This window comes from Rhamphochromis sp. 'chilingali' (assembly GCF_963969265.1).
Source record: "Rhamphochromis sp. 'chilingali' genome assembly, chromosome: 2".
In the NCBI taxonomy this organism is placed as follows: Eukaryota; Metazoa; Chordata; class Actinopteri; order Cichliformes; family Cichlidae; genus Rhamphochromis; species Rhamphochromis sp. 'chilingali'.
Genome location: NC_137930.1, coordinates 58,355,130 through 58,377,624, shown reverse-complemented (window position 1 = coordinate 58,377,624; position 22,495 = coordinate 58,355,130). Strand labels below are relative to the sequence as shown.

General features: G+C 38.5%; 1 protein-coding gene across 1 annotated transcript in view; it reads left to right on the top strand.

Annotated features, from left to right (window-relative positions):
• LOC308392031 (uncharacterized protein) overlaps positions 1-22,495 on the top strand; it is a 297,183-nt gene that overhangs the window by 26,529 nt on the left and 248,159 nt on the right. The window lies entirely within an intron of this gene.

Below are 22,495 nucleotides of genomic sequence, written 5' to 3'. Positions count from 1 at the left end.
ATATATAAATATAAATGACTTCTGATGAACATAAAAGTCTTCTTCAGCTCAAGGTGGTCTTGAATAACTCATATGTGTACATTAAATTTGGGGGCAATTCTGCCAACTCTTTTTTTATTCTTTAATTAGACTGGACCGGTGATTTGATAGCTGTAATTTTTATGTCCTTATCAGTGTTGGGGTATCAAAAAAAGCAATGCATCACTTACAAATAAAAAAAAAAATAAAACTGACAGCAATGATTACTTAATTAATCCCCAGAAAAAGAAATTTGTACCAAATTTGCACTGGTGCACTGACATGTAATTAGGCTTCGTGTGGCTTGCCCTTTACCATCGTGCTCTTGCCCTTTTGTGCAATAAAAATGAAAGTAATGACCATATCTCACTCCTAAAAATCTGTAGATTATTTCCTCCTCCCTGCACACAAACTGCAATCGGCAGATTGCAGCACAGATGTGCAGGGAAAAAGAGACACATTTGATGCGTTTGTTTGTCTTTCTATCCATCCCTTGTGCAGATCACTGAAAAGGTGTTTATAACGCAACTAGCAACATAAATTTAGCTGTAATGTAACGTTTGCGTTGTAATACATCACACCAAACGCTGCTCTCTATCATTGTTCACCTTACAGTTAGAGCTCTCTCGTTGGATTACCTGCCTAGAAGTGTTGGCCAAGTACTTTCTTCTAGAAAGTATTATAATTATACCCTCACATCTTAAATATTAAATATGAAGTGGCAGATCAGTGATAGTGATCAGCTATAACTGATATGATTTGCATAAAAGGCCCAGTCAAAGCTACGAATTCACAGTTTTATGCTTGTGTATTTGTATGGAATAAACAAAAAACATGTTAAATAATGTGCTGCTTGGTGGATTTTGTTAGGCTATGACCCAGATTAGCATGACCCAGTTGGTTTACCAGCTATGCTAGTCCAACTGCTGCCTGTATCTTTATGCTGTTCAAATATAGAAGAGGGCTCAATCCAGACTTTTGGAAAGAAAATAAGTAATATCCATTCCTCAAAAGCTTTCGTTATATTGAGACAGCTGTGTGTAAATTCATTTAACCAATAAAGATAGATAATTATTTACAAGAAGTAACATGATGGCTTGAAACTGCAAAAGTTGCGCGTTATGTGTGGGTTGTAACGCTGTCAGCAGACCAAGTACTGCTGTCTGCAGCTCAGATGTGGCAGACAGTGAAGGTTTGACATCTGTGTGGTATTTATGACTCCTTTCAGACTAGACTGTCTACGCTGACTCGCACTGTGCATTATTTAAAACTCTGACAGAGGCTGTTTTCAAGTTTGTCCAATTTTTTTTCTCTTTCTTTTTTTTCCCCCCCACTCTAACTTTCCCACTTGGGTTCAGCTGGGTGCCAAAATGCGGCTGTGTGCTGGAATATGTACGTATGTTTGGGAAAGCAAAGGGGCTCTCTGTGTGTGGCAGAGGCCTTGGATTGCAATGTGAATTAATGGCTCACTGGAGTGTGGTTGACGCCCTTTAGTATCACCCACAAACTACAGCACAGCTCTAGATGGGATCCCGCGTTGCAATAGATCACCCACCAAGCTGTGCAGAGATGGCAGAAGCACTTATCACCTCCACCCTGCCTTTGGACTGTCTAATGCAATCTTCTCCCCGAGAGTGCTTAAGTTACTACTTATAAGTGCTTGATTGGACTGAAAATGATCATATATCTCACAGTTAACCCGAACTGAAAATGAAAAAGACCAAAAAAAGTACCAGACACTTATCATGACTGTGCCTCTTTTTGCACAAAAAATATTCTGGGAACTTGCTATCTTTCTTTGTCACAGGCTGTACTTCACTTGCCTTTTCTTCCACAGAAAAATCATGTCTTTTATGTGAAGCCTGTCATTGTACCAGGGGAATGAAGACAGGCAATAAAATGCTCTTTCTTTCTCTTTCCCTCCCTTTCTGCAATGCGTAATGTGTGTGTGTTTTAACCGAACGCCCCCTTTGCCTCCTGCGTGTGATTAATATTTTCTATTGCTCTCAGGCTTGCAGCGAGATTACATCCACACTTTGCCTTAAGCACAAATGTGGTTTTCCATTGTGAAGTTGGTCAAGTAGCACGTCTCATCTCTTAAAGCAGCGTGCGTTGCTGCTTGTATCCCCGAGTAGCAAGTGAGAAATCAATCATGTTTTCATTACTGTAATTCCAGGTTTAGTCCACTTAAGAAACTGCAATTGGCAGTGAAACTGACTATGCTTAGGTATTGATTTTCTGCTTTGTATTGTTGGCTGTGGTATTTTCAAACCTGCTGACTCCAAATCAATGTTTTCTGTGCTTCCATAGCAGTGTAGGCAGAGGCTTGCCCAAATGCTATGACCATCCAACTACTTTAACTGGTTTCAGGCAGAAATAGCTCAGCTTTACTTATATTTAACCTGTTAAAATTCTCATACCAGTGTATTTAAAGCAATCTGCACAACATAACAAAACAAATTGTTCAGTACTGCACTGACAACATGACTGTGTATATTTTAGTTATGCAGTACATGTCTTTCTGCATAAAACATTCACAAAACTTGGGAAACACATTTTTTGAACAAGTCAAATGTAAATTTACTGACTTTGGCATTCAACACATTTCAGGCTCTTCGTCTTAATATCGCAATAACATTGTGATTCAGCTTTAAGCCAAAGGTTCACTTAAATATAAAACTTGTGCTATGAATAAAAGCAGCCAAAGAAAGAGTCAACACAGGCTGGTAGAGTCTTCTTGCTAATCTACTTTATGCATTTGTCACAGGAGGTCCCTTCTAAACAGAATGCAGTGTTTGTAACATTTTCCGTAACCTGATTAAAACATGCTAGTTGTGAGATTTGATACACTTGTTTCGTTACTCTCCTCCACACTGTCCTTATCTTCTGTGTAGGTTGGACCCAGGAAGTGCCAAATGAGACCATCAAGCATCTGTTTAAGTTAATTTAACAAACTGACTATATAGACAGAAGTTGCCATTGCTGTTGAGAGTCACATGGAGATAAAAAGGGCACAATGGCTGCCAGAGGCCCCACTAAATTGGGGTGTGGCCCATTGTGGAACTGTTTACTCATTTGTTAGATTTAGGCCTCAGTCACACAGGACAGTCCCCTGGCAACCTCCTGTTGTTAGGGGAAAAATGTGTATTCCTGAGGTGAAATCACTCGGAAAGTAGATGCTGCACCTAAAGGCTTATGGTTATGGTCACAAGGAGATTACTGCGGTTGTAGTTTGTATGGAAGATACCAACTTGTCTGCATACATTTAAAGTTTTTTTTTAATTGGTTTGGTACTATTTTCATAACTAAAGTGTGCATTTTCAAATCTCTCAGTACAAAACTCACATTTGATCACATTTGTAACACCACTAGTCATTCTTTCAAATCTGATGTCATGATTTCATTGTATTTGTACATATTTTCATTCCACTTAATCATTGTTGCAGAGCAGAACACATGATCATTGGGATATATTTTGAGAACATTTGCTTTAATCACCCAAACAAAACAGTAAGAGCTTTTTTCCCAACTTAGTACTTTTACCAATCATTTCATTCAGGAGCAAATAATACAAGGTAAGCGTTTCAAATTGTCCTTGGTGATGAATGAGTGTAACTGACCTGTGAAACTTTACACAGCAAATATTACACTTATGTTCAGACATAAAAAAATTACACACAAACTTCATTAGAGATGATGGTGCGTTGTCTTCTGCCTACATTTCTCTGAAGACCACCTCTCTGTCGAGGAGCACCACCACCTCTTCGATGAAGGTTTCCTCTCCCTACGAGTCTATCCTGCTCCATATTTGAACAGTGCAAAGTCTCAAACACAGTTCTACTTATATGGTAACTAATTGTGATCATCAGGGGGAAACAATTAGCAATTAGTATTTCTAGATTGAAAGCTCTTGCAGCAATGTGTAACTTACAAATGACCAGACAACAATCAGTCAAGTTGAAAATCCAAGGACATAATGAATGATTCATTGATTTGATTAAACATTAAGATCAGTTGAATTAAATGATAAAATAATGTATTAAACTGAATAATAAGAGATGCAAATCAAAAATTTTATAGAGATAACATTATGAAAGGCAGTAACTGTGAATGAAACATTTATTTAGATGAAACACTTATTTTGTGTAGTGAAAAGGATATTTTGTCATTATGTGTATTATACTAACACAATTGGAAATATGCTGAAATGTTTGAAAAAGGTGCACTTTTGATGATCTGTTGTGATATAAGTACTAAGAGTTTTGAAAATGTACCAATTGCTTGTGAAAACTGCGCCAAACCAATAAAAAAAAAACTGTAGTCTCTCAGCTGTAGTGAAACTTGCACTGAAAAAGTGCTTTGAAAAACAGAATCAGTGAAAATTTGCCACTTATCGGGGCCTAGAGCCTGGGGCTCGCTTGGGCCCCTTCGGAGGTGGGGTGCCCTCGACCTCTCGGCCTGGGGCTCGGTCACTCAGGCACAGCTGGGGGCCGGCGGAGCTCATGGGCGCGTCACTGCAACTCCCCCTGGCTTCTGCTCCGCGGCTGCTGAGTGAGCCCTCATCTGGGACTCTCCTCAGCTCTTACTGGAACAGTGGCGCGGCTGCCCCTCTGTTGGTCTTCCATGGTCTCTTGTGTTCTGGGGGCCTCTGGATGTCTGGAGTTTTGATCTCCTCTATACCCGCTTCACACCCCGGAGGACGGGGCTGTGGCCCCCCCACACTCCCTAGCAGATCGTTACATGGAGAAACCTTTGGAATACAAGCGCGCTGATCCACACAGGTATGCACACGGGTGTTCACTGCTCGTAGACCCAAATTACACCTTTCTTGGCTGCTACTTCGAAGCACATCTGTCCTGCGTGCTGCACAACAACATTGAATATTTAGTATTTACTGCTGTTTACACTTAGCTAGATTAATGCGATGGTGTTGTGTTTAGTATGTTGCTTTGTTTTTTTTGCTTGTTTTCTATTCTTCTCTCAACAGGTGATCCAGGAGATTTTTATTTTTTTTCTCCCCCCCTTTCTCACTGTCCCTCTCCCCTTCTGTTTTTCCTTTCCTTCCTCTTTCTTTCTCCCTTTCCTATCCCTCACTCATGTCTGTCCCGTCTGTAACATCTGAAAATAAAATATAATAAATAATAAAAACAAAGATCGACCAAATGGACCAACAGGAAAAAAAAATAAAAAAATTGACTTCAAAGTAAAAGTTTTTGCCTTACTCCAGAAACCAATACGTTTCAAAAGGTGCTGCTTTTACTTTGAAGTCAAACATTCTCCATCTGTGGTTTGCATCTGGCAGACAAGATGGTGTCAGTAGCTTTAGGTACAGGATAGATAGATAGATAGATAGATAGATAGATAGATAGATAGATAGATAGATAGATAGATAGATAGATAGATAGATAGATAGATAGATAGATAGATAGATAGATAGATAGATAGATAGATAGATAGATAGATAGATAGATAGATAGATAGATAGATAGATAGATAGATAGATAGATAGATAGATAGATAGATAGATAGAATTAAAAGCCTGCATAAGAAATGTCCATATTAAACATGAATATATGTACACGATGTGTCCCTAAAGCTCTCTGTTTAATTTAAATTGAAAATGTCTTTGCTGACATATTAAATGTTATGAGCTTTTATGATATGGACAGAGGTTGGATAGCAGATTGTATAATTGTATAATGCTCACAAATCAATCTGAGAGTTATTTTGAGCGATTTGAGTGATTTTCTTTCCCCCTCTGCAGCACCACTAAAGCAGATATTTAGGTTCCCCCACCTGCCAAATCTCGCTTTAACCTCTGGCAACATGCACAATGCTAATCTCCTCTCTTCACTGGGTTCAACATTTGGAGCTCAAAGTAGTAAGATACAGACATGTCACTTCAGTTACCCAGGTAGCACATAAGGTTAAAAACTATACCTGCACCAATGTTAACGTTTCATTTTCAGAGGATACCCTTTGATTCCACGTCATGTAAATTTCATAATCAAAGGGTGAACGCGAGCATTACTGTGAACCATGTGCTGAGACACTGCACCACAATTCACCAACTGTGCATGAATCGCTTTGGGCCGAATCCAAGCAGATTTGAAAACAAAACATTTTTAGATTTGCTTGACAATAATGAGTACAGCAGAGTGTGATTTGGTGACATATCAAGACAATTTTTTACGTGTGAAAGGATAGTTTACAGCTACTCTATACTCATTCGGAAGATGGTAAAGCTTATTTCTTTTCTCTTATTAAAGTATCAGGGATTTTTGGAGCATCTTTGAACAAAATCATACAGCAAACATTTCCCATTAAGCTGCAATAGCGACCTTGAAACAAGGTGGAGCTTTGTATCCCAATCTCTGAACAAATTGTTTCTCCAATTTCTCTGCAATTCCTACACTCCATCACTGTCATAAGCTCATTATTGATCAGAGACTGATGCTTCTCATGTTCACAGTTGGTTGTCTCTTGCCATAGTCTCATCACTCTTATGTGACCTTTGCGCCGCCTCAGAAGTGTAAAAGAAAACAAGTATGAGTTCCAATAACGCAGAGTGAGCTCGGAGGGTTAGATATCTTCACGGCCATTTATGGGTGTTTGTGGCAAGGCATCAATTCAAAGAAAGAAAAAGCGAAATGCATCCTCAATGATCGCATAGTTCCAATTAAATACGGTTTACAGGAAAAAGTAAATGTACGCAGCTACATCTGGAAACTAAGCAAACAAAGACATTTAAAATGGCTTCAAAAAGAGCAAAACATCTACAAAGACTTACAAAGTTACCACACGTAGCGATGTAAAGCAGCCATAAAGTGACAAGGTGACCACAAATACACGCAAAATGATCACAAAGAGGCACAGTTCAACCGAGAAGAGACGCAAAATGGCCATAAAGTGACGTATGATGTCATCATTCAACTATTTCAAAGTTAGAGCTGTGGCAGTAATAGTAACCAGCTTCCCCTCAGTAAGATTGATATACTGTAGAGCTTTTACAACAAAACTCTCTAAAAACACAGCCTAAAGCGCTGCACTATACAAACAGTTGCAGGAAATTACTCCAAATTGTGCCCAGAAATGCATGTGAGAAAAAAAAGAAAACGAAAAACGCCCCATCCAAGAGTCTCAAATAATCCTGCAAATGTCTGAGGAGTTCTGTGTAGCATGGGAGGAACATCCATCTCATTTAAATAAGTCAACGCCTTCAGAGTATTTAGATTTTCGGGCTCAGTAGACGCGGGGTGCCTCCACAAGAGGCGCCCCCTGGCATGTTAGTTTTCTGCTGATTGACTCAGCGGGCTCTCATTATCAAGAGGAGAATGAGCTGTAAATGTTTTCTCTTCTTCTCCTGTTTATTTTCAGGTTACATTGTGGTTGGGGAATGTCACTCGAATGTCAGTTTTGTTTTTCTCTCAAACTGAGACGAGAAGCGAAGACATTATTTATATATAATGACATGTTTTATTTAGTATTCCCAAAGCCTTCTGGCCAGTGCAGTCCATGAATCACTTACAGACTCTATATCCACAGTCCATACCACCCTATCTATTTCTTTACAAATGCACCACCTCACAGAGGATGGGGAGTAAAGAGAAGCCTGGTAATAGCCGTCTTTGGGCTACGATCTGAGAGAGAGAGAGACACTATATCGTTCAGTAATGGCAGAAGGTGACTGTGAATGGCAGACGACCTAAAGAGGTTTGAAGTTAAAGAAAAGCTATAAATGGTTTCACACATCAAAGAGCTCTGAGAAATATTTTCTCATCTTGTCTCCTGGAGGAATCAATACAAGCTTAGCTCTCTCCACTAACAGGCAGAGCCGAGCACAGGTGGCATTTTAAGAGCACAGACGCGCTCTCTGCTGAGGATTATCTGCTAATCCAGCTTCACATATGCATACGGCTGCATGTGTCTGCTGTGAATGAAAACACAAGAAGCTCTCTGTTTCAAAATTTTATGTCTAATTATTTCAAGAAGCTAATTGAAGAACTGTTGATTTATTTATTGAATAAAAGCAACAAAGAATTAATTCAATTCAATTTTATTTATATAGCACCAAATCACAGCAACAGTTGCCTCAAGGTGCTTTATATTGTAAGGTAGACCCTACAATAATACATACAGAGAATAAAAACAACAATCATATGACCACCTGTGAACAAGCACTTTGGCAACAGTGGGAAGGAAAAACTCCCTTTTAACAGGAAGAAACCTCCAGCAGAACCAGGCTCAGGGAGGGGCGGCCATCTACCGCGACCGGCTGGGGTGAAAGAACGGAGACAGAATAAAAGACATGCTGTGGAAGAGAGATGGAGATTAATAACAAGTGTGATTCAATGCAGAGAGGTTTAACAAAGTGAGTGAGAAAGGTGACTGGAAAGGAAAAACTCAATGCATCATGGGAATCCCCTAGCAGCCTACTCCTATTGCAGCATAACTAAGGGAGGGTTCAGGGTCACCTGATCCAGCCCTAACTCTATGCTTTAGCAAAAAGGAAAGTTTTAAGCCTAATCTTAAAAGTAGAGATAGTGAGTGTGTGTCTCATGAATACAAATTATGATTTGTTCTTGTAATTCATTTATCTGTTTGAGCTAATCTTACTCTACAGTTTTTCTTTAACATTTTCATAATCTATATGACTTTCTGTATAAAATCCATCATTGTGGAGGAATTTCAGGCTTGCAGTGTTTCTTCGGTTCATTGAGGTGTGCAGTCATTCCCATATGCACAGGCTGAGGTTTAGAGTCTGACTGGGTCATTCAGTCATTTTGAGGCTTGCCAAGCTTTAGTTGTTGGACGTTGCCTCACATCTAACTCTAGAATACTTGGAGTTAATGGTCAACTCAGTGACTACAAGGTGCCCAGGTCTTGTGGCCTCGACTACCATGTTTGACAGTTTGTATGACGTATTTCTGCTGACATAACAACACAACCTATACCTGTACAGTCTTTTTCGAATTGTATATGCTAACTGAAGCCTGTAGATTCTCCAAAGTTTTGCAGTTTCTCTGAGCATTGCATGGTCTGACTTTGGGGTGAATTTGGTGGGACGTCAACTCCTGGGAAGAATGGCAACTGTCTTAATAGGTTTCCACTTGTGAATAATCTCTCTCACTGTAGAATGATAGATTTTAAATTATTTGGAAAAAGTCTCATAAACCTTGCCAGATTTCTGGGTATCAAATTCTTCCTTGGCATTGTGTAAACACGCACCTCAGTGCTCCAGAACAGCAAACTACCAACATAGAGGCACTCACACTTGCTGATTCTTAGCTAATCAAGTGCATTTGGTTAGCAGCACCTAGCTGCTACTTAGCCTCCTAATTCCTGTGGATGCAGGAGGATGTACTCAGGTTTCAACAGTACTGCATAGAATTAAAATGTTCTTTTTTTAACATGACTGTAGTTTGAAACCTTAAAATGTGTTAAAATGACACATTGAAGTGTCCTCAAATGTGACATACTGGGATTTAAAACTTAGTTTTTGTGTTCGCTAATGGCACAGAAATTGGATTTTCAGTGAATTAAGATATGTAAAACTCCAATGACTTGGACTTTTGTTGCTGTTTTGAATTGTTTTTAAATGGCACCAGGTTCAACAACTAAGGCGAGGCGATATCACAGGCAGGTGAATGAGGCCATCATCTGCCAGTGCAGTTGCATGGAGGTGGTTACAGCTGATAACGTCCACTCAATGGGCTGATAACATGTCAAATGGGTGAATTAGTTTTACACACTAAGGAACCAATGTGGAACGTAAACATTACAATAAATCAAATATTTCTCTGCACTGATGCACAGGACATAAATTCTGCAGCTGATCTATAATATACACATTACCCATATCAGCATTCTGCTCCACCAGGTTTCAACTAATCTCGACTACATTTCTCTGACACTCTTGTCATGTAGAGTGTTACAAAGTTCAGATATTTCAGATCTGCGTTATCTTAAAGCACTGTCAGAAACAGCTAACGCATGTGTTCAAAGGATTAAATCTTTGCCAAACCAATGAAGAACCAACAGAAAGTAGAGAATTTCAACCCCTTGCAGTGCCGTTTGAGCTTCCAGCAGTTTACATTAATTAACATGCCGTGCAGCCAGGCTTGCTTCTTGAATGACAATGTTTTCCTAATTTGCTTCAGAGGCTCTTATCAAAAGTGATAGACCTGGCAAGATCAAAGTGCAGCCTAGTGGTTTTCCCTCTGGCAGTTTCTGACTAGGGAAGGGAGCTTTTAAAGGACTTGTGACAAGCACATTGCCTTTGAAGTGGATTAGTATTGTTACCGTCTCATGTTGCACAATGATGTTCACAGCATACTGTCCCCAGAACTCAGTGGTTTAAACTGTCTGGCCAACTGAACCCCACACAAATTTCCCAGTTGTGGAATATTTGTTCTCACAATTTCAAAGCGGCCCCTTGAGCCCTATACTGCAGCACTATAATCATAATGAACAGGACTACTATATGCTCTAAAAAGGTACTCCTGATAAAACGTATTAAGCTCCTTTTTCATGTCCCTATGGAAAGATTGATTGCACTGAGAGCCTTTTAATATAAATATATTATCTCCCAGAAGTGATATGAAATCTCACCCCAAAAAAATGCTGCGCTAACACTTTATCGGTGGAAATATGATCTGAGGCGATCTAGGACTGCAGCACATTTTAAATTCTGCAGCTTCAGTACATCTTAATATCAATATTTAGGCTTCACGAAGAAAGGAAATAGGGTTCCTCCTTTCACCTTAAATATTGTCATCTCTTCATTTTGTTGCCGCTGAGTACCGAAATGCACTTTGTTCTCGCTGTTAAACATCTAATGATGAAAATCAGTGTTCTCAGCAGTCACTGAATGTCTTGATTAATGATTAGTGACTGCAGTGTTTGGTGTCATTTGTTCCAAAGAAATGTATTACGCAATCACACTATGCTTTATATTGTTTGTTTGTTGTTGTGCTTGTTTTGTGGAGGGGGGGGGGGGGGGGTGTATGTTGTATTACATAGATGGGGGGGGGGGGGGGTGTATTACATATATAGAGGAAAAACTAAGATGTCTTCTTGAAAAAAGAAAGCCAACTCAACAGTAAAGCGGTGTGAGCTGTGGAGATATAAACTTAACGTTTATTTTTATAGCAAGAAAGATCAGGAATAAGGTAAAGTGCAACCTACTCTTGGGTCAGAATCAACAAGGTTATCTAAAGCTACTATAATAACAGCAACTGTTAGCTAGTACCTACAGTGACAGCATGCTAACACAAAGCTAGCGATGAGCCCAGAGTGTCATAGAATCACTGTGGCCAGTGATTTTACAATCATATCATGTTTGGAATGATTTTTCACCAAGTTTGCTTGTGCCAGAGTTTGGTTATGTATGATTGTATGTATGATTTATCTTTTTAACTGGTAATCATGTGATATCAATCAGACGTAAGGAATGCATAAGTAATTTAACAAGTAGTATAATTAGTTATTTTCACCTGGGAGTAAATTAGTTATGTAATAAAAAAGGGCGACCGTGGCTCAGGGGGTTGGGAATCGCATCTCTAACCGGAAGGTTGCCGGTTCGATCCCTGGGCTCTCTGTCCTGGTCGTTGTGTCCTTGGGCAAGACACTTTACCCTACTTGCCTACTGGTGTTGGCCAGAGGGGCCGATGGCGCGATATGGCAGCCTCGCTTCTGTCAGTCTGCCCCAGGGCAGCTGTGGCTACAACTGTAGCTTGCCTCCACCAGTGTATGAATGTGAGAGTGAATGAATAGTGGTATTGTAAAGCGCTTTGGGTGCCTTGAAAAGCGCTATATAAATCCAATCCATTATTATTATAATATATATATATATATATATATATATATATATATATATATATATATATATATATATATATATATATATATATATATATATATATATATATTTTCTTTTCTTTTATGGGAGCAATGACCCTGATGATGGAGCCAAAGCTTTTTATAGATTTTAGTACAGATATGCAGGGTGTTTTTTTTCTGTTTCCAGTCTTCATGCCACATGCAGTCCTAGAAACTGGTTGCCAACACCCTGACCCATTGGTTAACATTTGAGGACAATTGCCAGGTGAAACTGATCACAAACAAGGTGCTGCACCAAAAACCATCTTGCCAGTCAGCCATAGTTTGCAATGAAGACACCAATTTGCCTGCAAACCCTTCCCAACTGCTTGCTGTGCAATGAAACTGAAAAGTATGACACAACCTGAAAAAGGAAGCTCATTCGAAGTTAAATTTGTGCTTTTGTGAACATGTCATTTTCAACTGTCAGTCATAACTTTTAATTTGAAGACAAACCATGTTTATTTCTTGTTTATGCGACTTTTTCAAATTTCACTGCTGCTCAACATATTAATAGAGTATTTGCAAACCACTGTAAGTTATCAGCAGCCTGCGTGATCTGTTTGTAACCAAAGGAACTGCAACTGAGGTTTTTTGTGCAGCCTCCTCCTTGTGACCACAATCACCTCTAGCAACCACTCACCAGTGGTTGCCAACTAGTCTCTAGGCTTGTGTGACTGAAGCCTACTTTCAAGTTTTATTGTCATGTACAGATAAACAGTGTAGCCAATTTTACCCATAATCAAGTTCTTTTGGCTCGTGCACCTAACTTTACATGAGCATATAGAAAGTGTGCAGTTATATTAAGAAGAAAATAACAGAATAGCTGTAATCATAACAATAAAAGAGAAAAAAGAGAGAAGAAAAGTATTAAATATTTAGAGAATTTAAGACAAGTTGGTATTTACAGTTTGTGCGAGAGTATTTAGCCTATGCTACATTAACCATTACCTGATTGTAGACTACAGAAAGATTCTGTCAGTTATTAGAATGTCAGTCTGAAAAATATATTTCCTACCTATAAAAACTAAAAGTTCACACTGAATCTGAATCCAGAGCTGGCAAAGAAACCTCATGAGATTCGTACTGTTCTGAAGAAGGCACCATGTGATGGACTGAGCAGCGAAGGAACTTAGGCAACTTTTTATTTAACCAAAAAACATAATTGGTTACATTATGCAAAAAGAATCAAAATCTTGGGCCCATAAAAGAGGTCAAAATAACAGAACTCGAAGTTGACAAATCATACTGATAACTCAAACAAACTGACCTAACTTAACGAGACAAAGGGGAAACTTAAATAGTGGCTGGTCAGCCCACAAAAACGGGTAAAACACACAAAAATCCCGTAAATCATAATCCCGTAAATTAAACCTTATATTTAAAGAAAGACAAATGTGAATGCAGTGTGTGTGTCAGCCTCTACACCGATATTACCACTGTGTGGCTGTAAGTGCAGCCATCACACACCAAAATGAGATTTTTGAAGCCTTATAATGACATTTTTGCATTACATAGAGATGCCATATAATTTGATCAGTTACTCCTGTATGTACTTCCCTTTCAATTCAGCTGTTCATTCATTGTATTTACTTTGTGCTTGTCCACTATTATTGCATTGCATTTAAGTCAGCACAAGTACAGTTTCATTCGAGCTTAAATTGATGATCAAACAGTTGCTATATGTCTCACCTCTTTTTGTAGGTTGATTGAGTAAAGCAGTGTCTTAGATTAACAAGGACAGGTTGAGTTACAGCTTGAGTTTGGGGGCAATTCAATAGGAAGTGAATCAATCTGAGGATTAATTGTTGCACCACATCCTGAGGACCAGACACTCGATACAGCCAGAGGGACACTGCTATAATGGAACTGAAATACAGACAGCACACAGCTACAGGAGCTTAACCCTTCACGGCTCCAATAACATGTTTTATGTCTCAATAACAACAGTAATAATGATGTGCAGGGGATGGAAATTAATAGGTTTTTTCTCATGATTTTGGTTTTGTTTATTATTTTAAGACTAAAAGCTGAAAAATATTCATAGTGTGATAATTTCCTGACGTATCGTCACGCAAGAATTGTCTCTTAAAGTGCAGCTGCATTCTTTTCTAGTGTTGCCACCACATGGTATTTGTTGTTGAAAGACTTACACTATTATTAGATATTTAATGAGTTGGAGGTTGCTGAGCAATAGTTTGCCTCAGGTTGTTTTATGGGAAACATTGTCATTCTCTGTCACTCACACGATGCAGCTGAGTAGCTCGCCCTGAGCAATGATCCGAGCACCGATACAATATTTTTCTGTAGATATAATATTCAGTTTTCCTGGATTTTAAATTAATATAAAAATACTTGTTCAAAGACAAAATGCTGACCTACAGATTAAACGGTTTTAGACAAGGCTGTTGAGATATTGTGGTAAATTAATTTTTCCGAATCACTTAATCTGACCTACATATGTGGCTGCAAATATTATATTCTTTCTTCCTTTTTAAGACTGACTTCTTGTCAGCCCACATATGTGCACAGCATATTAACATCTTGCAATTTTTTTAATATCCTAACTGAGATTCATTACAGGAAATTGAATCCTCTCGGACGTTATTCTTCCAGAGAGACGGAGCAATGATCTGAGGCAGGTGTACACTGCCATTTGTCAGGTGTCTCTGCTAGCGCTTCTATGTTTTGACTTATCACATGTGGGTTGGCTGGAGAGAAGATAGGCTCTTAAACAAATGGCTGCTGTCACACAAAGGGAGGCAGTCTTTAATGAGACTGTCTTCACAATTGGCATGGTCCATGTCAAGCTTTAGAGAAAAACAAATCCGCCCTCTGAAAACCTGCCCTGTATCTAAGGTGTAGTGCATTACTCATTACTGTTGTGCTGAATGTGTTACAATGAGACTGTCCTCCCCAAGAAAATGACGCTATAGGTCATTTGTGAAGGTTCTTATTATGACTTATAGATACATTTCTAACTGGCCTTTAAGGATCTGTGAATAAATATGTGTAAAAGGTGTGCGGTTGTTATCTCTTTCTACATGGGCCCAAACTCGGCGCCCTGGCAACAAACAAAACAGAGTTGTGTAATTTTGTAAATGCGTGTATTTTAAACCAGAAGAAACAGCTTGAACCCAACAAAACTGCAAGTGAAACACAAAGTAAATAACAAAACAAAAGTAAAACTTGATCCCAGAAATAATTGGAACTCCAGAGTCCTGCTTCAAAGCCGGGTGTTTTATTGCTCCCACTATGCCTACAATTGTGTGGGTTTTCTTTAAAATGCTTCATTTATATGAGGTGGTGGGGACAAATGATGTATTTTTGGCTTGTCCTTTGAGCTGGACATTATTCACCCCTGAAACAAGATGCAACTGTGTGACTCACGCAAAAACCTCAGGAGGGCAGGTGCTTGGAGCAGAAGTTGACTGTTTCTTCATTGTGTTTGACATGTTCTGTGAGCACATGTTAAATTAGAATGTCAATACTCTTTTGGGAAAATGTCTAATCAGGAGTTACACCTTGGTTATACTCACCATTGTAGCCCTCCCGAATAGCAGCGTGCACGAAAGGTCTCGGGCATACGAGTAGGTCGGTCTAGACCACCATTTTAACCATATACTAAGATATACTAACCAATTCAGTTACAATAAACAAAGCTTTAATGCAGATTTAAGCTTATTTTTTAATGCCTGGCTTAGCACAGAAGCTAGTAGGTGCTGTTAATCAGTTGGAGGGAAATTTTGCTTTCAAACTGCTCCAAAACTCCAATCCAAACTCTGCAAATTAAAAAAAAAAGTTGGTGTGTATATAAGCTGTTCTGTAGTTCAGAGAAAGAACATAAATCTCTTAAGTTTTCTGCAACACTATTTAGTTTCCCAGTGCAGACTTCAAAGCGGTTTCATGTGATTCTTAAGTGAGAAGAATTTGTTTTGTTAGCAAGACTGTCAATCAGAAGGCCACAGTTCTTGTCCTTGTTCTTTTTTTGACTTTATTCTCACACACTTAAATCCCCTAAAGAACCCAGTTACATTTAGAAAAAGGTTGCGCGTTTGTAAAATATGCCTAAATAATAAACCTGCATGACCTAAAAGGGTACAAGTGCACTAAAATGGGGGGTTCTAACTAGAGCTGGGCGATAGAACGATAACGATATGTATCGCGATATAACTTTTACTCGATAGAGAAATTAAGCTATCGCGATAGACCTCGCCGCTCTTGTCCTCTTAAAATAAAAAAAAATAAAAAATAAAAAATAAAAAAAGGTCAGCCAATCCAAACTAAGTAGCGCAGAGCCGAACCAATCACAGCCACAGCGTCATGTCGCGTGACTTGTTACGTACAGCACAAGTGCCAAGCCGCACGTGTGTTTGTTTGGGAAGCAGCCAGCGGGTAATGGAGCCAGCGGGTAATGGAGGAAATGAGTGTGCCGACTAGAAAAATCAACCGAGCGTGACCGAAGAGAAAACAGATGATGGTTCCAATGCCGGAGAGATTGTCGAACGGAAGAGCCATAGAAGTTCCGTAGTGTGAAGGTATTTCGGCTATTTCAAGTCTGACAAAAAACAGAGTAGCGTAAATTGTGCCGAAAGCAAGTCTGGAAATACAATAAACTGGTGCATGCGTCACACTGTGCGCCACGTTATTGTTTCGGTGAAATGAATTTCTACAATACTGTTAATTCTACTCTCTGCAGTGTTTAAATGCTTACATATACACACAGTTACTGTCCCTCCACACATACGACTCGGTTCTGCTTCTATGCCGCAGCTTTGTTTACTTTTTCCCACCGAGGCTTCTAGACTTCTGATTGGCCAACATTTCTGCACGGTTAGGAATCTAGCGCCACCTGCTGCTTTGGCATGTTCATAGCAGCGTTTTTCTTCATTTCTGCCTTTATGTGTGGACGGGATTATTTTTTAAAACGAAAACGGAAAATCTCCGTTTTCAAAAATACCCGTGTACGTGTGGACGTAGCCTCAGTCTCTGACTGGAAGCGCTAATTCGTCATTCGGCTTTTGTCAGACTAAAGTAACTGTTAAAACTGTTTGAAAGGCTAAGCTATACAACAAGGAGAGATTGAGAATTTCCTTTTAGTTCTCAGTTTATTTGATATTGACAAAAGTTAGTCAGTTTTGTCTGTTCTTCTGTAAAACAAACTAAGATTTATTTTTAGAATTAATATTTTGTTTCTAAGTGGAATTGACAATTTAGTCTGTTTCATTTGTTCTATTTTGAAACTTAAACGCTTTAGCGGCTGCCTTTTGTGTAGTTTGCAATATTTGCCTTTATTTATCTGAAAAAGTCTCATGTTCCTTAAGTACATCTACCCTGTTGAACTTATTATGGGAAATAAATATTTAAATAAAAACAAGCTGCTGATTATTTCACATTTTACTTGTGAGCAACGGCACATTTAAATCTTACAAATATAGTTATTTGGCTTATATCGTGATAGATATCGTTATCGCCTGAAATGAAAAAAACATATCGTGATATGAAAAAATCTCATATCGCCCAGCTCTAGTTCTAACTAAGCAACCACATGGTGTGTTGGGTCATCTGGGGACCACTCACGCTGTGACCGATGCATCATTAAAACCTAAACCATGAAGAACACTATGCTCCTTCATTTTTAAATTTCCCAGAATACAAGTAAATATAACATTTAAAGGTGAATTTAAAGAACAGTACCCACAACAGGTTATTTTATTTGCCCATGGATAATAACTACATTGAGCGTTTCAACACTTGTAGGTTAAACTATTTCCCTCCATGCTTTAATCTCATACCTTTATTCTTTTGTTTTTATGACATCCATTCATTATCCACCCATAACAAAGCATTTTCAGTACTGCTAAGTAATACAGTCTTATCTCGAAGCCTTTCAGATTAAGATAAATGGGTCAATTTGAAAAGCAATTAGCTAACCTAAAGCCAGTGTGTTTCTTAAAAACCTGCTTTTTATCACAGTGTGTGCCAAACCTGGAACTCGTACCTCTTCCCATTGTTCTCTGTAGAGCGAGTCTCTTTGGAGAGAGTAGATATGATTGATTTGCAATAGAGCTTCTTCTGCGATCCTGACATTGCTAAAATATCATTCAGTATAATAGCTTAACGCAACAAAGAGGGAAGGCAATACAAGATAGTCAGCCGTTAAAAATCTCGATTACTTTATCACGCATAGGTTAGAGAATCAATTAGACTCTGAGTCAGTGAGTCAACTAAAGCCCATAAGAAGATTTTAAGCCATCATGCTGGTATAATATGTTTCACAGAGAGTGCATTGTCTCTTTGAGACTGGAGACAGATTTATTGCAAAGACGTATCAAAGCAGGCATCCCCTCGGAGATAAATACCTCCATCTAGACAGAGATAAGGACCGAAGCTGATGATCCCGCCTTGCATTTCAGATGGCATGTTTTCTACCTCTGAACAGACTCTGAATATCCCCAGTGGTTACCCAGAGCTGAGGATCCTTTTCTGCGTCTCTGCTTTTAAAAACGTGACTTGATATAGAATTTAACTGTGTGGACACAGTTCAGATTTAGTATAAGCTTAATACGTGTTGTCTTTGTTTACAAGAAGTGTGAATAGTTGACACTGATGCACAGATGGAGATGGAGAACAAAAAATGAAGAAAACAGGGCAGGATGTTTTGTTCACAGAATATTAAGGTATTAAACAAATAATTTCAATTGTGACACTACAGGAATAGCATAAGTATACTAAATAAATATACTACAAGTATGACTGTGTGAGCAAATTCAAGTGGAAATATTAAAAAAATTTTCAACCATCAGCTAGAGCTTTTAAGATCAGTAAGACTGAGTTTAGTTCAGATGCTATAGCAGCAAACACATTATTAGAAAGAGTTATGGCAGTCAAACAGTGTAAATCCATGCAGGAAATCTGAAAATCCAAAGACAGAGGTTGTCCTGCCCCCTCACCAAAGAGCCAATCGTCTGCTTTATAAGAGCCTAACTGGGGAAACACTTACAGGTACAAGCCAATTGTGTTGCTGTGTCACTCTTTAAGTTCATAAGCTATGTAGTGGCAGACATATCTCATTGTTATCACATTGAAGGATTAGAAAAAATTCAGAATAAGTTCAAACTTGTGCACGCAGTTCATGTTATTTAAAGACCTTGGAGAAATATGCTTGACAATCATTTGGCTCTGGAAAAAGAACAGTTCAAAGAAATCATTAAAAGCCTTAAATTACCATGACACTCATGACCAGCCTCTGAACACAACTGTGAGTGTACTTGTATCTTTGTATCTATAATATAAATTAGAGGTTGTTCAGTGCTGTGATGGGATGATACTCTGGATTGTTCCATCAAAGAAGCCGTGGTGCTTTGAAGTGTTTACTGTGGATGAAAATGTTTTTTGGACACCTTTTAGCATTTTTAAGCCTCCAGAGATGTTGCAGAGATGGCTGTTGAATGCTGACATTTAACATGTGCTTCCTTGCCCAAGAACATGGTTGTGTGAGTGAATGCAATACAACAACATACTGACTCCGTTATCTGTCATTGCATAGTGCAAGCAGAGATAAAGTTGGCCAGAATGGCATCGCAGCACCTTCAGTGACTCAGTTAATTAAATCTGATAGGCAGTTTAATACAAAATATTATCAAGCGAGAGAATTTTTCATAGGCTGTAGCCTGAAGTGATGCAGACTGCAAGGCAAGTAGCTTGCATGGCTCCTGGCTGCACCCTTTCATTGTGCCTTCATGCTACAGATGCTAATAAAGTTGCATTTGTGGCACTTGTACACTATTTTTAAAGCATCTCAACTAATGTTAGCAAACACACATACTGCATGTGTGTAATTTTGCACTGTGTTTGTCTGCTAGCTAAAGGTGCAGTTGCTGTATTTTCCTGGGGGGAAAATAGGTCAGCCTGTCACATATGTTCTTTCTCAGCAATGGAGATAGATTTAAAAAGCCATCAAAAGGGGAAAATGAAAGATTATTTACAAATGTAAAGACTGATCAGCAAGTGACAGTAAACTAATTAACTGGCAATTGAAGTTCTTAATGTATGTTCTATTATTAATGTGGTTTTTAATTATAGTGGATTTATTACAGATCAATGTTTTTCACAACAAATTATATAATAATAATATCATGTAAATAATTCATATATCATTTAATTGGATTAATTTAATTAATAGCTGTAGAGTTTGCAGTGACTATGTTGTATTGGGCAACTGTGCTCTTTGCTAGTTTGGTGCTTACAAAAGATAGAAAGGATTTTGAATTGTAATTTATTGGATAATTTTGCAAAAGCAAAGACTGTTCCAGAAGTATTACTCTCAGGAGAAAAAGCGGGCAAGCATTTACATATCATTTAATCAGATATTCTGTAACATAAACAAGTTGATTCAGTTATTACTTTTAAAAAAATGGTACCTGACAAGGTGCATTTCATTATAACTGCTGATTTAGGTAAGTAAAATAGTAGTAGTAGTAAGTAAAATTTATATAGCACCTTTCTAAATAAATATAATAAACAAGTGCTTCAAAACAAACTGCTCAAAAATATAAATATAAAAAGTTACCCAAGGGCGAATTTTAAAATCCGTTTTAAAAAAAAGACTAGTCAGTGTGATGTAGCATAACTTAAGCAGCAAGGAAGGTGATAAGTAAATAGCATTAGCAGATGATTGAAGTTCTTTTAAGCATACTTTATTGCTGGCATCTCCCTTTTACCATAAAACAATCCATCCGGCATGCAAAAATCCCACTGGCTTTATACAAGACTTTGCCCACACCTGACCTCGTTAGTCCCTACCATTGAAACAAAATAGGTCAAACCAAATAATACAATTCTAAACAAAGAACAGGAATAAAGTCATGCAAGAAACTGACAAATTCATTTACTCAACTAAATGGTTTGTAAAGTAAAACACTGCATACAATATAACTCAAAAGGCTACTTTAAAGAAAACAAACAATACTATACAAAATGAAAAACCCTCCATTTGGTTACACCCAGTGATGCAATCATTGACCTCATGACCCTATATAAACAGGAAGTAGTGGGCGGCCCTTCCCATACACCTGTCTCCCATATAGAACCTGAATACACAACATGGACACAATGGTAAGTATAACCAAAGCAACATAAAGAAACATAATTTACCAGACATGTGCCTGTAAACAGAAGAAAATTCAGATGATCTGATGGTTAGTAGTATTTGCTTTAAAACACATGCATGGATGTAAAGAATGTAACTACTGCTACCACAAACAAAACCCAGGATATTGTGCAGAGGTGTGGACTCGAGTCACATGACTTGGACTCGAGTCAGACTCGAGTCATTAAGTTTATGACTTTAGACTTGACTTGAAAAAATGTTCTAAGACTTGTGACTTGACTTGGACTTTTACACCAATGACTTGGGACTTGAATTGGACTTGAACCGGTTTACTTGAAAAGACTTGATATTTTACCCCAAATATAAAATTTAACATGCATATTATATAGAGATTGAAAATGTGACGTCATTCACGGGTAGAACCGCAAAGGATTCTGGGAACTCGTGGCAAGCGGTACTAGCGCACGCAGGCTTTCAATTAAAATCAGTTACACAGCGATAAAAAGAAACACAAAAATGGCAAGAAGCTGTTGTATTATTAACTGCAATAGCCGGTCGCATGACAGCCACGGGAAGCCGACGGGTAAAGAGATCGGTTGTTATCGGATTACGTCATTGAAGAGAAATTGTTCCAGCCATGTTTCCGAAGTAACAAAGAGGCGACTGGATTGCAGCCATTCAAAGATCAAATATAACGTCCCAGAACACTCCAGCTCACAGGTTAGTCTGCTCCAAGCATTTACACGAAGGTCAGTGTTTTTTAGTAGTTAATACGTCATTTTCATAACATAATTGGTGATATAGGTTACAAGCAAGTCTGGCGCTGAACAGAAATTGTCGCGCTATGCTCCTTTGTTTATTGTGTTTATTGTGCATAAATAGTGAATTGTCCTGACACAATATTGCGTTTCGCTTCTGTTATTATGGTACATTGACAAAAACATATACTTTTATTCACAGGATAAAACAGGTTTTTTGTATCACCAATTGCCCAGTACGATTACAGCATACAGTATTATTGTCACTGCTACATTTCTGTGATGCTACCAGAAATTATTTCCACTACTAATTAATTACCGTTGAGCTCAAAGGTCCTATTAATAAACTGTTAAGGAATGTGTATTTATGACGACAATTTGTGAGACTGGTAAACTTATGATACGTACGATGGTCTTTCGTTCTACACGGTGCATTTCAAGGTCCTGCACCCATCCGTCGGTAAACTGTACCTGGGCTTGTTGCAGTGACCTGGGGCCCATTCTTCGTACGTCGCTCACTACATCCAAGATCAAATGACACATCCAAGACCAAACCATCGCGCTAACCGTGAGCTCGCTAATCCGGTTCCCCGAACACACCTGCTGTTGACGATTAGTACAGCTGGACGCAGTAATGTGACATCACTGGGTGTTGTAAAAGGGGCTACGCATCGATAGTAACACACAAACAATAACTATAATACAGAAAAGGGCCATTAGATTAATA